This window comes from Mustela putorius, unplaced genomic scaffold (assembly GCF_011764305.1).
Source record: "Mustela putorius furo isolate JIRA1106 unplaced genomic scaffold, ASM1176430v1.1 tig00000281_pilon_pilon_pilon, whole genome shotgun sequence".
In the NCBI taxonomy this organism is placed as follows: domain Eukaryota; kingdom Metazoa; phylum Chordata; class Mammalia; order Carnivora; family Mustelidae; genus Mustela; species Mustela putorius.
This window is the reverse complement of record NW_025421343.1, coordinates 24,167,128-24,193,538: the sequence shown is the minus strand read 5'-3', so window position 1 is coordinate 24,193,538 and position 26,411 is coordinate 24,167,128. Positions and strand designations below refer to the sequence as shown.

Here is a 26,411-nt window from a genome sequence, read left to right as displayed (position 1 = left end):
TAGAAACTGTGCTTCTCTGGTGAAGAACTACTCCCAGTTGTTGTTGTTGTTGTTTTTAAATGTCCACTCTACTGTGGACTAATACTTTTGTAAAATACAATTAAAATGTTCAAGAAGTATCGAATTGCCATAGAAAGTATGGAACATTGGCCCTTACTTTCTGTATTTATCTCACCATGGACCAGTAGTAACAGACCATATGTTCTGTACCACCAGCCAGAAGATGAACATGGGTGAGCCAGTATTCTATGCTGTCACCTCAAATCACCATAAATGTAATAGCTTACAACAGCACATATTTATTATTTGGTAGTTTCCAGGAGCCAAGAGTCCATGCATGGCTTAGCTTGGTCTTCTGCTCAGGATCTCATCTCAAGATGCCAACCAGACCTGGGGTCTCACCTGAGGCTCAGGGTCCTTAACCAAGCTCATTGGTTATTGGCAAAATTCAGTCCCTTGGGGCTGTAGAACCTGTGGCAACTTGCTTTTCCAAGGCTAGTAGGAGAATTTTTCTTCTTAGCAAGGGTTCGGTCCTCCTTTTAAGGGATTTTGCCTGATTAGGTCAGAACCACCCAGGACAGTCTCTTAATTGACTTATAACCAACTGATTAGAAGCTATAATTACATCTCCCAAGCCCTTCACCTTTGCCATATAATATAACCTAATCACATGAATGACATCCATCATATTAATAGGTCTTTTTCCATTCAAGGAGAGAGGAAGATAGGAATCTAGTGTACCATCCTAGATTTCTTCCTACCAAAGTAGACTCAAGAGGGTATATCCTTTTGTGCCTGCGACTCCTCTCCTCATAGAGACAGGAAGACAAGAGTATGACCCTCAAAAGTTCAAGGCCCAGGGCAGGGGGCCCCCAAGACCCAGTTCACCTTCCACTATAGGTTAGGATTAGAATTGTACTGACATTTCCTTCAAAAGCCCAGACAGCAATGCTCAAAGACACTCCTTCCAAGGATGATTTGGTTGCTTTCTTTTCAGTATTTCTTATTTCTCTATAATCACAGTAGTTGTTTATGAACACAACAGTATTTTCACAGCTGCATGAAGTCCATATTTCGTAATTCTGGAGTTGCCAACAGTGGGTCGCTTGGATGTTAACATTATCAGTAAGATTTCCAGAGCTCCGATTCCATCTCTGTTAGAGGCTAAGGATTCACCTGGGCTCCTTGTTTGCATCACTGTGCCTTCCCAGAGATTAGTGCAGGGTCAGCCTATGCGCATCATTCTGATTCAGTACATGGTGACATGCTGTACGTGGCATGAGAGCCTAATGCAAAATGAATGGTTTATTAAACAAGCTAACAGGAAGTTACACATTCGAGTGAATTTTGGCCTTCAGTATAATACTTTTAGAAGACCATACTTTTACACTAATGAAGCTTCCGTTGCGCAAATCATTTTAGTTCATCATCTTTGGAAGAATCTTCAAAAGCCTGTGGCATACCCTATTTAAGAATCCATGGGTAGCAAATCCTCATCCATTGATAGTGGATTTTATTTTGGTGAAGAACCAATGTTGTTCAGATCCAAAGGTCATGATCAATTTGTTAGTGATCTGGCCGGAATTATAAGAAAAAAATACGTGTCAAAGTGCTTTTTCCAAGTTGCCCAAACTATTTGTTAATGCACTCCCAAAGTATTGTGTACAATGACCAAACTGTTGTGAATAGGACTATAGCCTACCATTGTGACTTCTTTGAATAGTTCACGACCACTGCTTTATAAAATATTAAGGGGGAGAAACAGAGAGTAGAAATATTTTTTAAGATGAATTGTCTTTACCACTATCATATGATCTCCCTGATATGAGGAAGTGGAGATGCAACATGGGAGGTTTGGGGGGTAGGAAAAGAATAAATGGAACAAGATGGGATCACGAGGGAGACAAACCATATGAGACTCTTAATGTCACAAAACAAACTGAGGGGGGCGGGGGGTAGGGAGGTAGGGAGAGGGTGGTGGGGTTATGGGCACTGGGGAGGTTTTGTGCTATGGTGAGTGCTGTGATGTGTGTAAACCTGGCGATTCCCAGACCTGTACTCCTGGGGCTAATAATATATTATATGCTTATAAAAATTTTTTGAAAATTTTTTTTAAAAAAGATGAATTGTCATTAAATTAAAGAAATTGAGGTTTATCGAATGTGTTTTCAAAGATCTAACAGCTGGTAAATGGCAGAACCAAGATTCAAGTTCAGATCTTCAAACCCCAACTCCAGGGATCTTACCATTAAACCAGGAAGGTAGATATAGACGTATAACATGTGAGTTCCCACTGTCTCCCATCGTGCTTATGGCAATCTCGACAGTCGATGAAACCACTCTTTCCTGCTGAGCTGGATCCAGCTCTTCACGGCACCCAACCAATGATGTGGAATTGATACTCAACTTGTCTTTTTGCATTATACCTGTTGAACATTTGATAGACAGCACTCATTGAATGTATAGTTTCTGGTATGTTTGTTTAAAAATTAGCCACATAATGACACAGTTAATGACTCTGGCTCTTGGTATTTGTTCCAGGGCTCGAAGTCTTAGGATGGTTTAGGGCAGAGTCAATCCAGGTGTTTTCATTCATTTATATTCCTCTCTAGAGATCCTGGAGAGCTGTGCCAGAACACAGACACAAACAAACTTATCTATGAAGATGTTCCTGCTTCCCCGAGTTGTCTAAGTATGTCTCCTGATGGCTTACTGAAGAGCCACAGCCCAACATGAAATTAATACCTTCTGAAATGGAGTAACTACCTGGCTTTTGGCCATTTTAGGCTGTGTCTGATTCCACATGTGCCCATTTGTTTAAATTATGTTATTTTGTATTTAAATTTGTGTTTAGTAAAGCAATCTGACGGGTTTCTGATAGTTACTTAGATCTCAGTTGAGGCCGATTTGCATTTTCCAACTGCCAACTACTTATTTTGACTTCAGGCTTTTAACAAATAAGTGTTTTTCAAAGACCACCTGGGGACTCCTGATCAGAACCATTTGGACAATTTTTAGTACCCTAGATATTGTCTGGTGTCCGATGACATTTCTTAGGAATATGAATTTTTAACAAGTTCCCTGGATGATTTAAGATTATTCAAGAACCACTGCAGGTTCTAGTTCCTACCAAAATGTAGACAATTATGAAAGACTGTTGCTCTGGCCAAAGGAAAATTTATATCTATATCTACATCTCTATCTGTGTCTTTAATTCTTTAAAGCTAGTGAACAGTGAAGAGCTGTGGACACAAAGAAAGGTAAATGAACTAAATTCCTGAGAATACTGGACCAAGAAAAAAGAAAGTATTGGAGAATTTGAAGACAAGTCAATACAAATGATCTAACAAAAAGTACAGAGAAATTAAAAATATTAAAGGGGACCTGAGTGGCTTAGTTGGTTAAGTCTCTGACTCTTGATTTCTGCTCAGCTCGTGATCTCAGAGCCATGGGATCAAGCCCTGCATTGGGTTCTATCCTCAGTACAGAGTCTGCTGGAGATTCTCTCCCTCTTCCCCTCCCCTTCCCCCTGCTCTCACATGTGTGCGCTCTCTCTCTCTCAAATAAATAAATAAATCTTTTTTTTTTTTTAAAGAAAAGAAATAGTAGAATCTGGAAAACATTGGAATACCACCATTAATGCTGAACAATAACAAAAAAACACAAATATCAACCTACTTCTACTTCCAGTGAAAAGATACTTTAAAGTAAGGAAGAAATAAGGACATTTGCAAACAAACAGATCTGAGAAGATGTGTTACCAGCAGATCTGCAGTATAATAATGGGCCATTTTGTTTACATCACTACAGTCTCTAGAGACTTTGTGAATTAAAGGGAAGTTATGCCCAATAGCCTGAATCTACAGGAAGGAATGAAAAGCACTGGAAAAAGTAAATATGTCAGTAAATAGAGAGGACAATTTTTCACCTTTTAAATTTTTAAAAGATATTTGAAGGTTTAGATAAAAATAATAGCAAGTATTGTGGGGTTTTGTAACATGTGTAGAAGTAAAACATAAACAAAATAGTGCCAAGGAATGAAGGGGTAAAATGGAATTAAAGTGTCTTAAGGTTATTACTTTGTCCATGAAGTGCTATAATATTTATTCAATGTAGACAATGATATATTAAAGTTGCATATTGAAGACACTAGAACCACCATTCAAAAAAAATACAGGCATTGTTAAGATCTAGTACAGGAGATAAAAGGAATATAAAAATAATAATCAGGGACACCTGGGTGGCTTCGTGGGTTAAGTATCTGGCTCTGGATCTCAGCTCAGGTCTTAATCTCAGGGTCATGAGTTTAAGCCCCACACTGGGCTCTATGCTGTGTGTGAAGCCTACTTACAATAAATAATAAAATAATAATAAATAGGTGTAAGAGAAGGTAAAAAAGAAGAAACAAAGAATATGTGAGATAAGTAGAAAACAAAGCAAGATTATTCATAAACCCAACCTATCAGAAATTACATCAAACATAGAGACTATGCATTTTAGCTAAAGGCTGAGATGTGTAGACTGGACTTAAAAAGTGGCGACCAGGGGTGCCTGGGTGGCTCAGTGGGTTAAAGCCCCTGCCTTCTGCTCAGGTCATGATCCCAGTGTCCGCATCGGGCTCTCTGCTCTGCAGGGAGCCTGCTTCCTCCTCTCTCTCTGCCTGCCTCTCTGCCTACTTGTGATCTCTGTCTGTCAAATAAATAAATAAAATCTTAAAAAAAAAAAGTGGCAACCATCTATGTGTTATTTATAGGACATGAACTTTGTTGATTCTGTTGTTTTGGGGAGGAATGTTGATAGCTTTTTTCTAGTCCTCTCTATCTTCACTTATCTTTTATATTCTTACTGATTTCCTTTTTGCTACTTTTTCTAAAAATTGTTGAGAGAGAAGGGTTGAAATCTTTGATGAAAACTGTCCAGTTCTCTATTTTTCTTTCAGTTTTATCAGTTTCTCTTTTCATCTTTTCTCCTTTGTCTATTTTTAGGTACGTACATGTTAAAGATTGCCATGTGTTCTTAATAAATTGACCTCTTCATTATTGTGAAACATTCTTCTTTATCCCTGGCAATATTCCTTGTGATGAACTTGACTTTATCTTATTTTATTATATATACACCAACTTTCTCTTGTTTACTGTTTGGTATATGTGTTGTTATCTTTTTTTTTTCTTACCTGTTTACATCTTTATTTAAAGTGCTTATATATACCACGTACACTAGAATGTGCTCTTTTTTGAAAACTGATCTGACAATATCTGGCTTTTAACTGGAGTATTTAGACCATCAACTGACATAATTATCTATAAGGTTGGGTGAAATACATCACCTGCTCTTTGTTTTCGATCTGTCCCATTTTTTTCTTTTTTCTTCTTTGCGCCTTTGTTGTGTTGTTATTGTTGTCCTACTAGCCTGGTTATTTTATTTCTATTAACCTTTAAATGTTATAATAGTATTAAGATTTCTAGAACAGGTGCCAAATAGCATAGAGAGTTCTGGTATACCTGGCTCCCGGTTTCTCTTATTGTTAACATCTTACATTTGAATGATACATTTGTCACTACTACTGAACCAATATTGATACATTAGAATTAATGACAGGTCATAGTTTATTCAGATATCCTTACCCTGTTTCTTTTTGTTTTTTATTAAAGATTTTATTTATTTGCCAGAGAGAGAGAGAGAACAAGCGAGTACACACAAGCAGGCAGAGAGGCAGGCAGAGGCAACAAGATAAGCAGGCTCCCTGCCAAGCAAGGAGCCCGATGCGGGACTCGATCCCATAACCCTGGGATCATGACCTGAGCCAAAGGCAGTGGCTTAACCCACTGAGCCACCCAGGCATCCCTCCTTACCCTGTTTCTAACACCATACCTGACACCATGAGGAAGGAACAGACACTGTCTTATTTAATCCTCAAAATGGGATAACCTTTTTATTATTCCCATTTTACCAATAAACCAACTGAAAAATTCAGAACTTAGTAGCAGTAGTAATGATAATAAATAGCACTTTCTGAGAACTACGGTTCTAAGCACTTTACATGTATTAACTCTTTATATCTTCACCACACCTGACAAAACACTTTTCTATTAGCCCCATTTTACAGAAAAAAACAAAAAGCAAAAAACAAAACCAAAAAAACCAAAAAAACTAACTTCAACAGAAAGGATTCCACAGGGCTGGCGGTAAACCCAGATCTTTCTCTCCCTCCCATTTTTTTTTTTTTTTTTTAACCAGGTGCCTCTTAACTACCAAATTAAAATGCCATTATCATTACTCAATCTTTAGGCAAATATTTGGGAACCTTCTATATGCTGTTTATTGGTTGAGGCACTGCTAGTCCAGTAGTAAGTACTATAAAATCCAGGCCCTCATGGTGCTTATATCACACAAATATAATATAAGGCAACATTATCGTGTTAACATGCAAAATGTACATTTCTACCTAGAGTAGCCTCTTTCATTCACAACCACTTCTGAGAAGACGTTTGGTCCTCAAGGCATTGTGCCAACAGTAGTCTATGGAGCACAGAGTTGGTTTCACTCGATTTGCTGGCTGCCTTATCTCGGAAGTCAGAAAACAGTGACTGCAGGTAGATGTGTCCTTCTCAGAACTGGAGGGGCCCTGTTCACAATACACATCTCTCTCTCACTTGTATTGCTCCTCTTGGGCGTTTCAGTCTCAACTGTCCTCAGTGGCACTGCTCTCAGCACCTCCTCACCGAGGAGTCAATTTCTGGGACACCCTAATTAGGACCCCAAGGATGGGCTAAACATGCCACAAGACGCTATTGTGAATGGACGTGAGTCTCAGGATACAAAGAGAGAAGGAGAAATACGAAAGCCAGTGAGAAGAGGAGCCAGCAGTCTGCGTGGGCTGGGTGGAGTGTGCCTACTTTAGGACTTGTTGTGCAAGAGCATGAATCCCCTCAGGGCTTAAGCCACCCTCAGCTGGGTCTGTGGTTACTTGCAGCTAAACGCACCCTCACCAAGACCACGTCGCAAAGACCTCTTTGTTAGTAAGAGCATGTATGCCTGGGAATCTTTGCTATAAATCATCCCACTTCCCAGAGGTACTAGCCAAGGAATTCTCCCACAAACCAATAAAATTCCCAGTCTTTGTGGTCAGATGCCCTCTGTCTGCCCTCTTCTCTCCTTAGCTTTATTCCTTCAGACAACTACTCAAAGACACTTGGTACACTGAAATCACTCTAGCATTACCAAAGGCTATGTGATGCTGATTGGAGACACTTGAAGAGAAATAAAGCTTTGAACTAAAGCATGTTTCCTAGTGTTATTGAACAACACAAAAATAGGACCTACTTAGCCATGCACCCCCACTGTGTTATTCATCGTCTGGCTGCATTGGTGAGTGCCAAAGTCCTTTTGGGGGCCTCCTGAGCACTTCTTTCCTTTCCATTCCTTCCCTTGACTGCATTCAAAAGAACCAAAAACAAACAAGGCATTTAATTACTAAGGGTTATTCATTATTTTGTTCAAAGCCTAAAAGCTCGAAAGAATCAGAACAATTTATTTTCTGAACTCACTCATCACAGTTTCCAAAACGGCCAATGTGGCCCAATCTTGAGTACTTATTGAAAATGTTCTTTCACTGTAGTGAAAAGGCTGTCGTACCCCCATGGACCAATGTCACAAGATGAGCCTGTGGGCTGGGTGCCACGATTCCATCTGTGTCAAAAGATGTACAGAGAAGACTGCTTGGGAGTTGGAAAGCAACTTTATTCTAGGAAGGCCAGTCAATTCCAAATTAATAGAGTAGGCAAAGTAGCTTTTGCCTACAGCAGAAAGATGATCTCTCCTGCTTTGTCAACTCCAGAAATTGCATTTATTCATTTTGGTCACAGTATGCTCAGAAAAGTATAGAGAATAATAAAAGCAACACTTACATAGTAACCATAGTGATTTCACAGATGTGCTATTTTGCCATATTTCTGTCATGTATAAATATCATGATGGAAATCCCTATTTGACCCATGGAATAAATTGTTAAGTTAAACTGATAGTCCCACTTCCATGTTTCTCTTCACGGGGACATTTACAATTAAACCTTTCACTTCTGAGTCTTCTGCAACTGTGATTTCCAAACAGAAGAGACAGGTTCCAGAAGAGACCATAAATATTTCAAATAGGACTTCAACAGAGCTTTGCTCCTGCCTGAAGGTAGGCTAGAGCTGACAAAGGGATCTGTGTGGACATTAATATGGGACATTAAGGAGAGATAAACGTCCTGGAAGCAGGAGAGTGCCTAGATCTGAAGATCATGGGCTTCGGGGAGATGGAAAGTCTAAAGTTACTTTTACTTTATTGATTTCCTTTAATGTAAAGGAATTTTACATTACATTACATTTACATTCCGAGATTTCATTATATAAGCATCTCCATTTTAAATAACATCCATATACAATCTGAATGGCAAAAGTCCAGCAACTCAACTCCTCTCTGTCCCCCTAGGTAGCTGACATGCACTGTCACATCCAACCCTTATGGGGCTTGAATGACTTTTGGTTCTTCCCAATAAGAACATAATAAAGCCCCCCCTCGGCTCCCATGCCAGCCATATAGGCTTGGAATTTCTTTTCAGAGCACTTACAGATTTTTGTAGATTTTCCCTGGTTTACAACCATCCTAGAATAAAAGTTCAAAACAGGGGTAAGCACAACATGTTGGCAGATATGGATATACTTACCAAGAGCTGCCTCAGGAACTGTCAGTCTCCTTTCCCAGGAAGGAAGATGGCAAACAATTGCTTCTTGATCTCACTTTAAAGCAAAGTCATGTATTTTTCCCTCTTAATTCTTAAGCATTCTATCCTGGTAAAGCTTAAGAAATAAAAAATAAAAAAATAAGCTCTGGAAACAGTCGAGATGGTTACACAAAATTGTATATAAACGTAATCCCACTGTATTGTACACTTGAAAATGATTAAAATGGGCAACATTATATTTCCCTACAGTAACAAATTTAATGAAATTATAAATCACAAAATATTTAAAGAATAGTGGAATAACAATGACAAATGAAAGTGTAGGAAACTAACATTTTATCCTGTCTTTTGGGCAAAGAGAAAGTCTTTGACAAGATACAAGTCTACGTAGAGTTTATAAATATCAGGTGTAGTTCTATTTCTTTCCTTCTTTTTTTACATTTTTTAAAGATTTTATTTATTTATTTGACAGAGGGAGACAGCGAGAGAGGGAACACAAGCAGGGGGAGTGGGAGAGGAAGAAGCAGGCTTCCTGCCGAGCAGAGAGCCAGACACAGGGCTTGATCCTAGGACCCTGGGATCATGAGCAGAAGGCAGACGCTTAATGACTGAGCCACCCAGGCACCCTAGGTGTAGTTCTATTTCTTAAACACTCTGTAGAGTGAAGCACACTCATGCTTTTTTAAAAATTTTTCAATTTTTTATAAACATATAATATATTATTAGCCCCAGGAGTACAGGTCTGTGAATCACCAGGTTTACACACTTCACAGCACTCACCATAACACATACCCTCACCAATGTCCATAACCCCACCCCTCTCTCCCTACCCCCCTCCTCCCAGCAACCCTGTTGGTTTTGTGACATTAAGAGTCTCCTATGGTTTGTCTCCCTCGCGATCCCATCTTGTTTCATTTATTCTTTTCCTACCTCCCAAACCCCCAACGTTGCATCTCCACTTCCTCATATCTGGGAGATCATATGATAGTTGTCTTTCTCTGATTGACTTATTTCGCTAAGCATAATACCCTGTAGTTCCATCCATGTCCTCGAAAATGGCAAGATTTCATTTCTTTTGATGGCTGCATAGTATTCCATTGTATATATACCACATCTTCTTTATCCATTCATCTGTTGATGGACATCTAGGTTCTTTCCATAGTTTGACTATTGTGGACATTGCTGCTATAAACATTCGGGTGCACGTGCCGCTTCGGATCACTATATTTGTATCTTTAGGGTAAATACCCAGTAGTGCAATAGCTGGGTCGTAAGGTAGCTCTATTTTCAACTTTTTGAGGAATCTCCATGCTGTTTTCCAGAGTGGCTGCACCAGCTTGCACTCCCACTAACGGTGTAGGAGGGTTCCCCTTTCTTTGCATCCTCACCAGCATCTGTCATTTCCTGACTTGTTAATTTTAGCCACTCTGACTGGTGTGAGGTGATATCTCATTGTGGTTTTGATTTGTATTTCCCTGATGCCGAGTGATATGGAGCACTTTTTCATGTGTCTGTTGGCCATCTGGATGTCTTCTTTGCAGAAATGTCTGTTCATGTCCTCTGCCCATTTCTTGATTGGATTATTTGTTCTTTGGGTGTTGAGTTTGCTAAGCTCTTTATAGATTTTGGATACTAGCCCTTTATCTGTCATTTGCAAATATCTTCTCCCATTCTGTCAGCTGTCTTTTGGTTTTGTTGACTGTTTCCTTTGATGTGCAAAAGCTTTTGATCTTGATGAAGTCCCAATAGTTCATTTTTGCCCTTGCTTCCCTTGCCTTGGGCGATGTTCCTAGGAAGATGTTGCTGCGGCTGAGGTCGAAGAGGTTGCTGCCTGTTCTCCTCAAGGATTTTGATGGATTCCTTTCTCACATTGAGGTCCTTCATCCATTTTGAGTCTATTTTTGTGTGTGGTGTAAGGAAATGGTCCAATTTCATTTTTCTGCATGTGGCTGTCCAATTTTCCCAGCACCATTTATTGAAGAGGCTGTCTTTTTTCCATTGTCGAAGATTAGTTGACTGTAGAGTTGAGGGTCTATTTCTGGGCTTTCTATTCTGTTCCATTGATCTATGTGTCTGTTTTTGTGCCAGTACCATACTGTCTTGATGATGACAGCTTTGTAATAGAGCTTGAAGTCCGGAATTGTGATGCCACCAACTTTGGCTTTCTTTTTCAATATTTCTTTGGCTATTTGAGGTCTTTTCTGGTTCACTCATGCTTTTTACTTTCTAAACCAGGAAGAGAGCAGGATATCTTGTGCTTAAAACATAAGCAATTCCAAATTTAAAATATCCCTCCTGGTTTAAAAACCCTCTTTGCTGTTTCTTCTCTCTGAACGTCCCCATTATCAGTCATCTGGTCACCTAAGTTCACGAGGCATTATTTGACATTAAAAAAATAGCAATTTGGGAGCACTTGGGTGGTGCAGTCAGTTAAGTGTCTGACTCTTGGTTTTGACTTGGGTCATGATCTCAGCATCCTGAGATCAAGCCCCACCTCAGGCTCCACGCTCAGCACGGAGTCTGCTTGGGATTCTCTCATCCTTCCCCACCGTGGGCACACACACGTGCTCTTTCTCTCTCTTTCCCTAAGATAAACAAATAAATCTTTCAAAAAATACAATTTTAACCTGTGTTAGATCATCCTTGTTTACCTTGATATGTTTTCTCCATGGGCACCTCATGTAGATCAGGTCCCTGTGGAAAAGCCCTAACAAAGCTGTATATGCAATTTTGTTAAACATTCAGCATCTGTTTCCCAAAATTCACTAGCAAAGAACTCAAGAAAGGTAATAAGGTGACCCAGTTCATTTTATTGTAATGACCTGTTGCCTGGGAAATGTGCACCTTGTGTGCCCCAGAAATATCTGACTGTAACTGAATAGAAAAACAAGCCTTTGGAATTTCTCCCTGACATGGCCTTAGTTTACAACCAGCCAGTATATGATGAAAGTCTATGCTGCCTTTCCACATAGGTTATTTTTCCAACTGAAAATTGTTCCCAGCTGCTCTGACCCAGATGTGTTGGCAGTCCTTGCTGTGAGGGCCATTTCGCAGGTGATGAAGCCCTCTGACAATAAAGTTTACACAACCTGTATGTAGCTGGTCCCCCATACAATGTTGGACTTCTAACACCAGCCCCATGCCCCAAAAAAGGTAGTGATTTCCTGACACTTCACTTAGGGCACAGTTAAAAGGGAATTTCAATGTTACAGACCCAACCAAACGTTTGTAGGCCCCATGCTTATGAAGCAAGAGTAAGATAAATTACCTAGCTTTCCCCTTCTCCTCAAGAATCCAGCCTGCTTTAGCTAAAAATAGCTCCAGACCAGTAAGGAAATTATCAGAAATGGTCTCTGGGATCTGGCTTCTAGGAGAGGTAAGTTGTGGTATCCAAATGGGCCCCCTGAGTTGACATTCATCTTGTTGCTTTACACCGTCCTGTTCTAGACTATACCAATTTCACTCTTTTCTTCACATGCTTAAATGGAATGAGATGTAGAAGTTGTTGATAAAATTCGTGTAATATTATGTTTCATCAGGAAGTCACAGGACAACCAAAGCAATCGAGGGTGATCAGGGTGGCTATCTGTCCAGGTGTTTCTGGGACAATGCCAGGCAGTTTAACACCTATCAGATGCTTTGTTTTAAAACACCTTATTAATAATACTGGAATCAAACACACTGGATGGGCTTAGTCCTGCACTTGGCATTCCCAGCCTCTACCGGTCTTGAACACTACTGTTGAGACACAAGGGCAATATCCTGAGATCTCACTTTTTCTTCTGGTAAAGAGGACCAGCAACACCCTTTTCTCTTTCCCTAACCATTTCCTGAGAAGGTGCAACTCGCACCACCTTTGAAGGACAGCATGGCCAGCCACCAGTTTCTAGGGACTGGGTGGTAGTGAGTGATCCCACTGCCCGCTGCCCATTCCTTGTCCCTGCTGGGGGGCCAGGAGGTGCACACATCCACAGGGGCAGTGGGAAATGTGGGAAAGCCCAGGGTAGGGATAAAGGAGACACGGGCAGGAAACAGAAACTGAGCAGCCCCCACACAGAGCACAGACTGCCTTGTGAATACTCTTGCTTATAGTCGTTGTGTCGGTGTATCTACAAATATTATTTATCACCCTGTTGGATAAGATCTTTTTCTTCCACAATAGACTCTTGGGGCGGCAATCAGTTTGGAAATATCAAAGCACACGTTTAGGGAAAAATTAAATATTAAATATTAAAGTCGTAGATAAATGAATAACTGGCATAAATCACTCACCTCTTGATTCTACTGTGGGGACAGCATCATGAAAACCAGAAAACATGATTTTGCTGAAGAAATATCAGCTTTTACTTCGAAAGTGAGTTGGATACATAGACAGGGCACAAAGATCGCCATCTCACACTAAGCAGGTGTACAGGTGTGTCTTCCTACACTCTGTGCAGCTGAGCTTTTATTCAGATGCAGTGACCACTCCTCTGAACTGACTTCCTCGCTTATGGGGAGTCCCATATCAGGCTCCCCTGTTTGGTGAGGAACCTGCTTCTCCCTCTCCCTCTACTCCTCCACTCCTCCACTTTCAGTGCCAGTGTTTCATGTGCCTAACTGCACAATGCAGTATTAGTGGCTGCTTAGTCACCTTTAGCAGAAGGAGCGCTACATCAATAGAGAAATGACTCTAGCTTTCTATAAGGGGCTTCAGTAACTTCAAACAAAGAAACCTCTTAATTCTAATAATGGTTCATTTTTTAAAAAACCTAATTCAGGGTGGGACACCTGGGTGGCTCAGTCATTAAGCATCTTCCTTCAGCTCAGGTCATGATCTACGGTCCTGGGATTGAGCCCCATATGGGGCTCCCCTGTTTGGTGGGAAACCTGCTTCTCCCTCTTCCTCTACTCCTCCCCCTGCTTATGCTCTCTCTCTCTCTCAAACAAATAAAATCTTTTTTAAAATTTTCATCATTGAAAAGAAACTTGGTTTTTGAGGTGGTGTATTTTGATGGCTACAGAATCCTGGTAGAAACAGTATTCTTACTAATATAAGAACTTGTGGAGCAGAAATGTACTTGGACTGGGTAGTGGAACATGTATAATTAGTGCTTTTGTTCAAACAAGCTGTGGGGGTCTGTAAAGGGAAATGGAAGCTGAGTTGTCAAACTTTACACACACACACACACGTAAGTGGATCATAGAATTCTCCTTCTTGCCTATTAAATGACTCAGAATATCTGAGTCTTTACGATAAATGATTTTCTTAAAATCATCCTAAATGTCTTACAACTTCAGGTTGTATTTTGGCCAAAATCATTTGGAAGTCTTCAAAGTACTGAGTAATTTTGGAATTTCTTTCTTTCTTTTTCCTTTTTTTAAAAGATTTTATTTATTTATTTTTTGGAGAGAGAGAGCACAAGCAGGGCGAACAGCAGGCAGAGCGAGGGGCAAGTAGAGGGAGAAGCAAGCACCCTCCCCTGAGCAGGGAGCCCGATGCAGGACTCGATCCCAGGACCCTGGGACCATGACCTGAGCCAAAGGCAGATGCTTAACTGACTGAGACAACTAGGTGTCCCTCTTCTTCTTCCTTCTTCTACTTTTTTAAATTCAGCTTTTGAGCCTGAAATTTTTGGAAATTTGCAATTATTGAAAACCAAGACAAACAAGCAGGACAGTTATATAATTTGCAAGACCTGATACAAAATGAAAATGCTTGTTAAAAAATTAAGAATTTTAGGATGGAAACAGCAGAAGAGTCAGCCAAGTGTGGAGCCCATTTAAGTCCTGGGTTCTGGGTGATTGCACAAGTCACAAGCCCATGAAGCCAGTCCACAAACAGGAAGACGTTGAAATGTACCTCACAAAAGTGGGGGGAATAGGGCACAATCATGCTTTAATGAAGTATTTTGAAATTCTGTAATTGTGCCCTAGATGATCTCAACCTGTGAGAAGATGATTTTGATGGAGCTCCTATTTTTATTTGGATAAATTTAAATTCTATCCCAGAATAGAATGTAATTGAGAAGGTCTATAATTTTGAATCATCTAAATTTGGTGAACCATTCAAAAGAATCATACATAGAGACAATTTATTCAACAAGTTGTATTGTAAAAATATTTGTCAAAAATAGGAACTCTGAATGAAGGTCAAAATTACCTGAGCAAACATCTGGACCAAATTATTTACACGTTTCAATATTTAAAAAAATTAGAATTGAGAATAGCCTTCGTTGAAAAAGATAGCTCTTGCCCCTGTAAGGAGAATATTTTCTCAGTTAAATATATTATGATCTATAGAGAAGTCAATGTTAAGTATCAGCAATTTCAAATTTCTTAAGCCCCAAATGCAGACAATTTTGTACAAAAAGTTAAAAATAACAAAACTATTTAAAAATACATTCTGCAGGGACACCTGGGTGGTTCAGCCCATTGTGCGTCCAACTCTTGATTTCAGCTCAGGTCATGACCTCACAGTCATGGGATCGAGACCCCGTTGGGCTTGTGCTCAGTGCAGAGTCTGCTTGAGATTCTCTCTCCCTCTCTCTCTGCCCCTCCCTGCTGCTCGAGGGAGCCATCTAAATAAATAAAGCTTTTAAAAATACATTGTACCAAAAAAAACACCATGACACTTAAGCAAAGAAATGGATTAAAGTACATAAATATGTATTAAGAATAATGATTCTGCTGAAAACTTTTTAATATCCAGATCAAATTTGCTTTAATATAAGGGATTTATGTTCTTTCATTTGTTCAAAAGAACTTTATATTTGAGAAGAGTCCCTGAATAGAACCATTCTGTAGGTCCATCTATGTAAGAAACCAATCTGTTGGTGAGTAAGTAAACTTCTCAGAAAGTTAACATCCCACTTATTTTTATGTCCCCTTTGCTGCTGAGGTATCTTGATCTGGTGACATAGCACATCATTCTCCTAGTCGTGATGACCATGGCCATCACTTGTTAAGCTCTTGGGTGAGCTGGCACTTTACAGACATGAGCTCATCTGACCTATAAGACAAGCCTAGGACAGGCAGTGCAGGATCAACCCATTTCACTGCAGAGAAAACTGTGTCTTCAGGTGGTTTGGCCACTTCTCTGGGCTCGTGGAGCTAGGAGGGGATCTGAGCCCCGGCCTCCTCCAGCTCCTAGACCGTCCATTAGATGAGTTCACCACAGGCTGACTTAAGAGAACCATTGCCCGCTGAGTTTCCAGGAAGGAACCCAGATCTCGGATCTAACTATCCAAACGCAGCTGTCTCTGAACATGACAAGTTTGTGGAGCCCATCAGCGCTGATTCATTCCTATCTTCACTTTCTGGCCCCACTAATAAGGAGTCACAGAAAAGGCTCATCAGTGTCCAACCCTTGTCAATCTCTAATGATATCTATGCAAGGCCCTGTGAGCCACCAGTGGGGAATCTGGCTCCTGCCCCCTAGACCTTTCCCTTGAGCCAGAAGAGAGGTGATGTTGGCCATGTGAGTCCCCTGGGGTGATGGACCTTCACATCACCTGATCTCACAGGGGCTGTCCTAGGCAGAGCTTCCTTCTGGTGCCCTCCAGGCCATTGACCTGCCTTCCTCTCTTCTTCCTCCTCCTACCTGTGGCTGAGTAGGCCACAGCTGTCTGTAAACCCCTGGTTTGGAAAGAGGCAGAGAGAGAGAGACAAAAAGGCAGAGAGAAAGAGAGAGAGTAGTGGAGGACAATGACCAGCAGAGTGTGAGGACTTGGACTCTTATCAGAGACGTGAAATTTTCTAGATCAGTCTCTACAGTGTGCTGGTGGAGACACTTCACCCAAGATACCCAGCATGGATGTTAGAGAAAGACAAAAAAAAAAAGAAAAATGCTTATTAAGTTTTCTGCCAGAAAAATCCCCTTGAGTGAGGAAAATTTTTCATGTTACCATTTCACTATTATTGTGTGCAGTGAGCTGTGTCTTCATTTAAAAACAAAAGCAAAACATTGCTTGGATAACTGGCCATGAACTTCGCTCCAAAAAAACTTCACAAATGGAGAAAACTCACTTCAGGTTTTCACTCCAAAACTTACAGTATCTCACCAAACAGATGTGCTTTCCCTTATAAAAGGGGACACAGTATTACGCTGTGTACAGCCCAGAGCACACTAATGGAGCCTAGAAAAGAACCATCAGGATCCTAATCCACAACCACCGAGTACTCAGAACCGTATTGTGTTACTTAAGTTGGTGCTTTCAAAATCCCAACATTTATTCTATCTCTGAGTGGCTGTGGAGAGAGGAAAAGCTCCACACGGAATCTCCCTAGCTGGAGACTCGGTCTCTCTCCTTTGGTGTCCCCCAGAGGCCATCGCTCAGCACCAGGCTTCCAGCTGGTACCACACAGACACAGTGACAGCACCGACACCAGCCCGTCCTTGGAAGGCTGGGAGGGATTTCTGGAAAAGGCGTTAAAAGTCTGTCTCCAAAACTTACTTGAAGGTCATCTTCACCCAGGCCGGGAAGGTACAAGATGGGGTTCTTTGGCGGGGAAGGCAAAGAGAATTTTACGACATTCCCTTTAGCAGCTGTAAAAAAGATTAAGATCCATCGCTTTTCTCTCCCTCCCAAATTAGTTCTTCCTGAAAATGTAAACAGATCCCATTCAAGGGCCTAAAACAGAAAAAGAAAACAGCTTTTTTTTTCTGGAGTTGTCAAGCCATTCACATATGCCTGGGTCGAATGTGGCTAAATGGTGTGTGTGTGTGTGTGTGTATGTGTGTGTGTGTGTGTGTGTGTAAAACCTGTGACTGTCTCCCAGTCTGATAACGCCATCCTCAGAGCCATAATAATAGAGCAGGAGATGCCATGAGGCACAGTCCAGACTCCCCAGCTGGGCCAAGGCTCCCTTCGAGGTGACTGTTAGCCCTTGAAGGTTCACAGCTGGGCCTGTCCCCAGGTTTTGCCCTTGGCTGAGGCCGGCAGCCCATGGTTACCCCTCCCTAAGAACAGCCACCTACAGTGACCAGTCCGTGCGGGGGTGCACAGGCCAGGCCACCCCAGCTCTCTCTAGGATCATCCTGCCCCTCGTGTTGCCCTGCATGGTAGTTCAACTTCTCCCTCTGTCCCCCGTCGTGTCCCAGGTGGCTCATCAGTGTGACTCCTTGAGCATTCCCTGCAAACTTCCTGCTCTCAGATCTCCTTCTCCGTCTTCCTGGGTCACCCAACCTAGGATGCTGAGCCGGGACAGAGCACCTGTGACAGAGACATCAGGCTCTTCGGACACTTTGTGTCTAACCCACGAGGCACCTCCACAAGGGGGTGGTGGTAGCTTCGTTTTACAGGAGATAAAATCCAGGCTCAGAGATTTGGCGCTCCTTGTTGAGGATCACACAGCACGTAGGTCACAATTCAACATTTGGACGCTGGACTTCAGCCTTAAATTGCACACAATTCACTACTCTATTAGGCTCCCAGTGGTTCTGATCATATTTTTATGGAGGATAAGTTTCATTAAAATAAAAACTGGGTGTGCCTGGGTGGCTCAGTGGGTTAAGCCTCTGCTTTCAGCTCAGGTCATGATCCCAGGGTCCTGGGATCAAGCCCTGCATCAGGCTCTCTGCTCAGCGCGGAGCCTGCTTCCTCCTCTCTCTCTGCCTGCTTCTCTGCCTACCTGTGATCTCTGTCTGTCATATAAATAAATAAAATCTTTTTAAAAATAAATAAATAAAAACCATATTTTAGAGATGAATGGAGAACATCTACAAAGGGGTAATGTGAGGGAGTATAAATAAATAAGAATAAGTAAGAAGTGTTGTTTGGTTAATAGCACTGTACTAATGACAGTTTCCTGGAGAGGATGACAGACTGATTATATAAGGTGTTATCACTGGGGGACCCTGGGAGACAGGTACAGAGGAACATACGCACCATACTATTTCTGCACCTTCTTGTGAGTCTAAAACTATTTTCAAATAATATGTTTAAATATTATGTATAATTATATTATGGGTAATAATATGTTTAAAAATTTCTAAAGCAAAGAAAGAATGAGATATAAGAGATTCTGATGTCTTAAAATGCTCCTTAAAAGAGGAATTTAAAAGGTATTTCAGGGTAATTGCTAAAGAGGGATCTTTATCAGCTCTCAATAAGAAGTTAATATAAACACTTGCCTATGACCCACTGATGGCTGAGAGAGACTTTTCCCCCCTTTAAACTAATGATGTGAGATTAAGGCAGGCCCTAAGTTTCTTTCCTCATTGGGGCTTCAAATAAAACAACCTGCTAGACCATAAACCTTCTCCCCTAAGAGTGGAAGAGAATGCTTTTATGACACCTCCTTTTTTCAGGAGGGATTCTAGGCGGAAACAAGGGTGTGATCACAGGCATCCTGCAATGTTTGCACGGTTCTCTCCGGCCCTCCGGGGGACACGCCTCCCCACAGTCACCTGGCCTTAGCCTCCCACCATTAGAACCTGAATTCCTCCTGGACCTTAAACAAAGGGACCGACCAACCAGCAGGTGTTGCCTTCGTAAGGCTGTGGCACACAGGGCAGCGGTCCCGGAAGCCAGCTCTGCTCCACCCCAGTGAACGTTGCCCAATATGGAGTGGCCTTAGGTGTGGGGGGTGAGGAACTGATGAGACGTGGAGGGAAGGGGCTGATGAGTGGGTTAAAACTCATGCTGGGAGTAGAATGGTTACAACCTGGAGAGGGGGTGGCACAGGTAAAGAGAGGCACGAAAGAGCCTGGCCCAATCCCTTTCATTAGTGTCTCCGGCCACCTCATGAGAAGGGCCTTGCAGTCATGGGGAGCTGTTTTGCTGATGGTGGCATTCCTGTGTCTTCTGAAATTCTAATTTTTATTTGAAAGTCCAAAACTTATCTTTGGCAACAAGTACCGACAGTTATTTTCTTTGACATGGCAAGCTGTCTTAATTCATTCTCAAGAGAATTTCTGCCAGCTACCCAAGTCTGAATAACCACCAGACGTCTGTCTGTCACTTGCTCCTTCAAGTAAATATGGTGCTGTGTGGACAAAGCAGCTCATTCAGCCCGCAACGTGTGTGCACAAGGACCTTTCCTTGAGACAGACCTCCTGCTCCCATACACTCAAGAAGCGCCCAATGTGTACTCCCCATCTGATCACACAGAAATTTAAAAATATAGGCCTTCACAGGTCATGAATTGACAATTTTACTGCCTAATCAAAAGCATTCATAAGGGAGGGGTGCCTGGGTGGCTCAGTGGGTTAAAGCCTCTGCCTTTGGCTCAGGTCATGATCCCAGGGTCCTGGGATCGAGGCCCACATCAGGCTCTCTGCTCAGCGGGGAGCCTGCTTCCTCCTCTCTCTCTGCCTGCCTCTCTGCCTACTTGTGATCTGTCAAATAAATAAATAAAATCTTAAAAAAAACAACAACAACTCGTTTCTTTAAAAAAAAAAAAAAAGAAAGAAAAAAGAAAAAAAATCATTCATAAGGGAACTGGCTCTTTTATGAGTATGTGATGATGAAGAATCCAGTGTCTAGTCCCAAAGTTTGGTGTCATTGCCTTGACCTGTCTGACCCATGTCACTTAGCATGATACCTTCGAGGTTCATCCATGTTGTCACAAATGACAAGTTTTCCTCAGGTTGCTTCCATATCTTATGAACAGAGGAGTGCAGGTATCTTTTTGAGTTAGTAATTTTGTTCTCTTCAAATAAATACCCAAAAGTGGAATTGCTGGATCATGTGGTAGTTCTATTTTTAATTTTTTGAGAAACTTCCATATGGTTTTCCATTGTGGCTGCACAATTTACACTGCCACCAGCAGTGCAGGAGGGTTCCTTTTCTCCATTCTCACCAACACATGTTGTTTCTTTTCTTATTGATACTGGCCATTCAAACAGGTGGTAGGCGACAGCTCTTGGTGGTTTTGACTTTCATTTCCCTGATGATGAGTGATGTTGAGCATCTTTTCACGTGTCCGTTGGCCATCTGCATGTCTTTTTTGGAAAAATATCTGTTCAGATCTTCTGCCCATGTATTAACCAGATTGTTTTTCTGTTACTGAGTTGTGAGCTCTTTATATATACTTTGAATACTAGTCCCTTATCTGATACATGATTTGCAAATATTTCCTCCCATTCAGTAGGTTGCCTTTTAATTTTCTTGATGGTACTATTATTGTTGTTGTTGCTGTTATTGTTATTATTACTATCCCCTTTTAAAGATGAAGAAACTAGGATTGAAAATGAAGACATTAGGAGTGCCTGGGTGGCTCAGTGGGTTAAAGCCTCTGCCTTCAGCTCAGGTCATGATCCCAGGGTCCTGGGATCAAGTCCCATGTTGGGCTCTCTGCTCAGCAGGGAGCACCTGCTTCCCCTCCCCTCTCTCTCTGCCTGCCTCTCTGCCTACTTGTGATTTCTGTCTGTCAAATAAATAAATAAATTCTAAAAAAAAAAAAAAGAAAAAAGAAAAAATGAAGACATTAAATAACTTATACCACATACCTTAGCTAGGCAGTGACACAGCCAGAACCAAGCACAGATGGTCTGACTCCAGAAAGACTAGTTCCCATGAGGAAGAGAGATACTATCTGCCTCCAGTTTGGGAAATCCCAATTGGTCCACCTCAATCACATGCCCATCCAGGGACTAGCCCTGTTAGGGGACACATGGCCACCTCCACTGGGGATAGCTCCAATCACAACAGACCACACAATGATACTATTCAGCATGAGAATGATCTATGACAATTCTCCACAATATGGATGATGGGCTTCCTAATATAATCTTGAACAAAGGCAGACCCCAAAAAGCATGTCCTATAGATTCCATTTACATAAAGTTCAAAAACAAGCAAAATAATTATGTGCTGTTGGAAGCCAGGGTTGTGTTCACCATTCTGGGGGAGGTTAGTGACCAAGCATAGGGGGAAGGGCAGGGGAGGATGGTAACATTCTGTTTCTTGATTGGTCGTGCTTTGTAACAGTTCATTAAGCCTGAGGCTTGTACACTTTTCTGCAAGAATATTTTTTACTTTCATGAATTTTAAATTTTTATTAAATCTTTTGTGTAAAAAAAAAATTGGAAAACTAGGACAAAAGATCTATGACAGAGTTCCATTTCACCAGAGTGGCAAGTGGACCTCTCAGGCTGAATAAAGATTTATGTCCCACATCCTAATGGGTAGTTGGAATAATAGTGAAAACCCAAGGATTGGGGCATCGTATTTCAAATGGTTTTAACGAACATTTGTTCAAGTTTCACTCATTAGCATTAGAAAGCAAAAAGAAGGGTCCAGAACACAGAAGCACCCTGTGCATGTGCCAGCTTTTTCCAATGAGGCTGACGGGGAGGCCGCGTGGGTGCTGTCTGCCCCTGGCCACCTTGGGGATGGGTGGGCACTTGGTAGAGCGGTCAGAAGGAGCAGAGCACCGTTCCTTCCTGTAGCTGGAACATTCCTGGGAGCTTTGCCGTGCTTTATAGGTTATATATGGCTTCTCAACCTTTTAAACCCAAGCCCCCTTCTTTGAGAGATGTAAATATCTCACACTTGCCTTTCATGTTACTTGAAATTTCAAAATTAACTAAATATTATGACCAAAAGCCAAGCCAAGCCACAGGACAAAGTGCTGCTTTGTTTTCGAGTGGCGTGCACAGACCCCACGAAGTCCCAGAGCATGGGTTCTGACCCTCCCCTCCCCGCCTCTTGCCCCCTTGAGAAGCCTCAGTTTATAAATTACAGGCCTTTTCATTTCCTCCAAGGTTTTTGATGAGAGGTCTGGGGATGCGGCCACCAGGTGGAAGCCACACTCAGCATTTATGAGCTCGTGGTGTGGCTTCCCAGAGGGATGAGGGACGAAGCAGCAGACGGACCTGCTTTGCTTCTAATAAAACCCACAACTCCTTACTTATTAAATAAGCATCATTTCATAGCAATGCTAATATTTATTGGGTGCTTCCCATGTGCCACACACAGTGCAAGGTGCTCCCCTGCTCAGCACTGTATCCCTCGATTCTTACCACAACCCCAGGGGCAGGGGACATCAGCATCTCTGTTTTGTGGCTAAGGAAGCCTAGACTCAAGTGATGCTGGGCCTGCCTGAGGAAGAGGAGGATCTGGAACGTGGGCCCCAAGGCACATGCCCCTGTTCAGTAAATAGGCTGTGAACTATTTGGTAGAGCTGTGATTCAGCCCTTGCTATTCAACTCCAGAAGCCCTGTGTGTTCACCTCCAATGATGAGAGTAATGGGTGATTGCTTGGACCCAACTTCTAACCAGTGGGTGAAAATGATGGCAAGGAACCCCCAACCGAAAGGAACTCACTATGAGGGGAGAGGGGTACCAGCTGAGTGACCTCTGACCCCAGTCTATGCCAGGACCTTGATTGTCCAGGGATGACCTATGATGGGGACCCATACAGTAGGGCCTCTGAGTGGTGCATTAATGACTGGTGAGAGAGCCAACCAAGTAGCGACTGAGCCCTGGTCTTCGAAGGGGAGCCATCTGCTGTCCCTGCCCCTCCAACCCTGAGAAGCTGCTCCTGTCCAACAGGGTCTCATAGCCACACCATGCAAAGCCATGGGCTTCTGTAAAAATCCCATGTGACAGTGAGGCTGATCCCCCAGCTCCTGCAGGGGCTGAAACCCAGGATGACCCTCTGGCCATGAACAACACTGGGCATGGGTAGTGCGCGGGGAACTCAAGCCCCTCCTGCACAGAGCAGTGCCCAGGCCTTGTCCAGGCCCACTGGGTCTGGCTGGAGCTCTGGCTTCAGAGGTCACACTAGGATGCTGTCCCAGGAGAGGACATAAGGATGTGAATGTGGCTCAAGTTGGTAGATGGTGGTTGAGAATCCTACCACTTTGATTATTAAGAGGCATTGGACTTCTTCATGGCCTAAGATAATAAGGGAGATAAAGAGCTCCCCTATATTCGTAAGTGGATTTGGCTTAGGCACCTCCTTTTCGGCTCCATGAGGAGAAGCTCAAAGCTAATTCTTTGAGGGCTGAGGGTCTCTGCTGCCAGAGGGTTGGCACAAAGCTGAAGCAGGTCTCCCCATAAATGAAGGGCCTTGTGCGGTAACAGGGAATGAGCCAGCAGCACCCCTCAGAGTCATGAAGAGCAGTTCCAGACATGGGGGGCCTCTACCTGCATGTGCCAACCTCAAATGCGACATTACCTGCTTTCCCGCCACCACTTTGGTCGCTGACCCACCCACAGTGCCTTGAAGTTAACCCCATTCCCTCCCAGACTGCGGACGGACTCCAGAACACTGGGGCTGAGGTCTGTTCTCTCAGAACTGGACTGAGCCTGGTTCCTCAACTTTGGGGAAGATCAAGTGAGACAGATCCAGCTTGAGGCCCTGCTGTCTCTGGGCCATTATCTTTCCTTCCTTGACTTCTCCTCCTTTATATCCGAAACACAGAAGGGAGGCTCCCGTAATAATAAAGAGATCTCCTACCTGAAAGTAGGGCAGCCACTGAATTATCTCGAAGGGATGCTCACCCCTGAGCAGCCTCTCCTTCGCGACTTCGAGAGCCACAGAGGCGGTTCACACACCCTCCTGGGAAGAAGGCCACGGTCTGGATGGGTCTCGCGAGAACCTAAAAACCACACGCCATCTAACCACACGCCAGCTTCCTCCCACATTTAGAAGGATATTTAAAGAAGTAAACATACTCTGAAACAATAGGGTTCTCACAGATTTTGAGCGCTTGTAAATCACTTCCTAAAACTAGCAAAAGTGAGTTACTCCAGCTCTTCGCTGCTCAAGACGTGGGCCTCAGACCAAGAGTCTGAGCCTCACCTGGGAACTCGTTAGAAACGCAGAACCTCAGTCCCCACCTGAACCTGCAGATTCAGAATCTACATTTTTACAAGATCCCCAAGTGGTCTGTGTACATATTAAAGCTTGAGAAATGCGGCTCTAACTCACCCAGAGTCCTTTTTCTCTGGCCAGAGTGTTTAGCTGGACCCTTGCCACACACATTGTCGGATGCCAGAACTCTCCCCACATGGCCACAGATCTCCGTGGACAATCCCCACCTCCCACATAGGGGCCTGACTGGTTCCTTCCAAGTTCCTTGCGTTCCTCTTGTTCTCTCTACACCCCCAGCCACCTCCAGCCTATTTGTGACATCACATTAGCTCTTCTGATCAGGCTTCCCTACCTCAATATTCGGATTCAGCCCACTACCTCCTAAGTGATGTCCAGTCTCTCTGGTGTAAGATTCACGGATCACTTTCTCATTCTCTCATCTCATTGTACACCCCTTCCATGCCCTCCACTCCGTTACCCTTTGCAGATTTCTGCTTCTATGTTTTGCAGGCCTTCAACACTGCAATTTATCTCCACTATTCCAAAGCTTTGGTGTCCTTCAACCCCGGGTCTCCTTTCCAGTTCAACATAAACTCCTTCTCTGAACTCCCCCATCAGTATTTTCTTCCTTAGCACAGTTGTCTGCCTCTGCCTTCTATTAATGCTGTCGGTATACACGCCTTCTGTCCCCTGCTAAGTGTGAACACTTGTAAAGCAGAATCATGCTTTAATCATCTTTGCTCCTAACAAGTATGTGAACATACAATGAAGGTGATTAGTCAAGCCTCAAACACGGAACACACAATTCAGTGGCCCCTGGTTTTCCTTATTTTTTGAAGAACCTAAAATATGGCCACATTTAATATATAGTTAATAACTGGACTTTACAGAAAACATCAAAATTTCTTTCCATGGAGCTATCTTGGAAAATCTAAACCATCTGATCCCTGAAGAGACATACAATGGATGGTAACTGACTAACGAGAGTATGAGAACACATTCCTTTTCCTTGGTAGAGGGACATGTTAATCCTTAGGTCTCCCCTCTACGTAAGCTGAACATTGATTTTTGAGAAGAGATAGCATGTGGTTTGAAATTAACGGCCCAGTGAAAGCAGGAATTAAGAAGAGAAGTTCCAACCTCAAGGAGACATTGGGACGGGGCTGGAAGTCACTGACGCTGGTTTTCCAGCATGGCTGGAGGAATCCCTTTGTTGCTTGTAGTCACACTTGTTCCCATCAGACCTCAGAAGCGAATGTGCTGACTGAAAGCTCCTCTTCCCAGACTCATTAAAGTGCTGCCAGTAATATGCTGCCACTGAAAACTCGGGCAATTTTCAAGCCGTGGAGTGTGTTCTGATGGATGAAGGAGGAACACCTACCAGATTCAGCTGCAAGGAAAAGTGGGGGGAGGGGAAGATGGGGGGAAAGCCATCCTAGATCTGGTTTGTGCTAAGTCTGCCTTCGCAATTTAAAATCAGCCGTATTTTACCATGACCCTGTAGAGGAGATTTTGTTTTGGAGCTCTAGGACACAGTTACCTCTGAAGCTTCTAGGCCTGGGACAGCTGGGACTCAGGTCTGTTCTCAGAACTGGGCTGAGCCTGGTTCCTAACTTGGGTGAAGACTAAGTGAGACAGATCAGTACCCACGCCTTATAAATATTTTGGAACATGGGGCTGCCTCATCAGCTTGAACACTCCTGTGGAAAACTCAGAAGAACACCATTAGTCCACAATGGTGAGCAGACCAATACATCAGATTTTCAAAATCACTAAAGTCTTAATAAAATAATGAAGTGGAAACTATTTGCTTTATCTTTTTTTTTAAAGAAGGTTCTTAAGATGCTAACTTCTCTTTTCAAACAATGTTGTAAAGCTTTAGCCTTATCTTAGCAGTAGATCTCCTGGGAAAAGCCAATAAACGAACGCCTTCAATATT

At 42.6% G+C, this 26,411-nt stretch overlaps 1 long non-coding RNA gene across 3 annotated transcripts; it reads right to left on the bottom strand.

The window, feature by feature from the left end:
* Positions 1-800: 800 nt before the first annotated feature.
* Positions 801-24,719, bottom strand: LOC101669962. 3 transcript variants are annotated; one of them, XR_001181686.2, is made up of 6 exons: positions 24,590-24,719; positions 8,708-8,840; positions 7,548-7,689; positions 7,324-7,432; positions 2,247-2,426; positions 801-1,574 (listed from the first exon to the last, which is right to left on the bottom strand). It is a non-coding gene; the product is annotated as an uncharacterized LOC101669962 (long non-coding RNA). The 3 variants fall into 3 exon arrangements; XR_006606529.1 differs by lacking the exon at positions 24,590-24,719 and adding an exon at positions 24,116-24,246; XR_001181687.2 differs by lacking the exon at positions 24,590-24,719 and adding an exon at positions 14,868-14,956.
* Between the last annotated feature and the right edge of the window lie 1,692 nt (positions 24,720-26,411).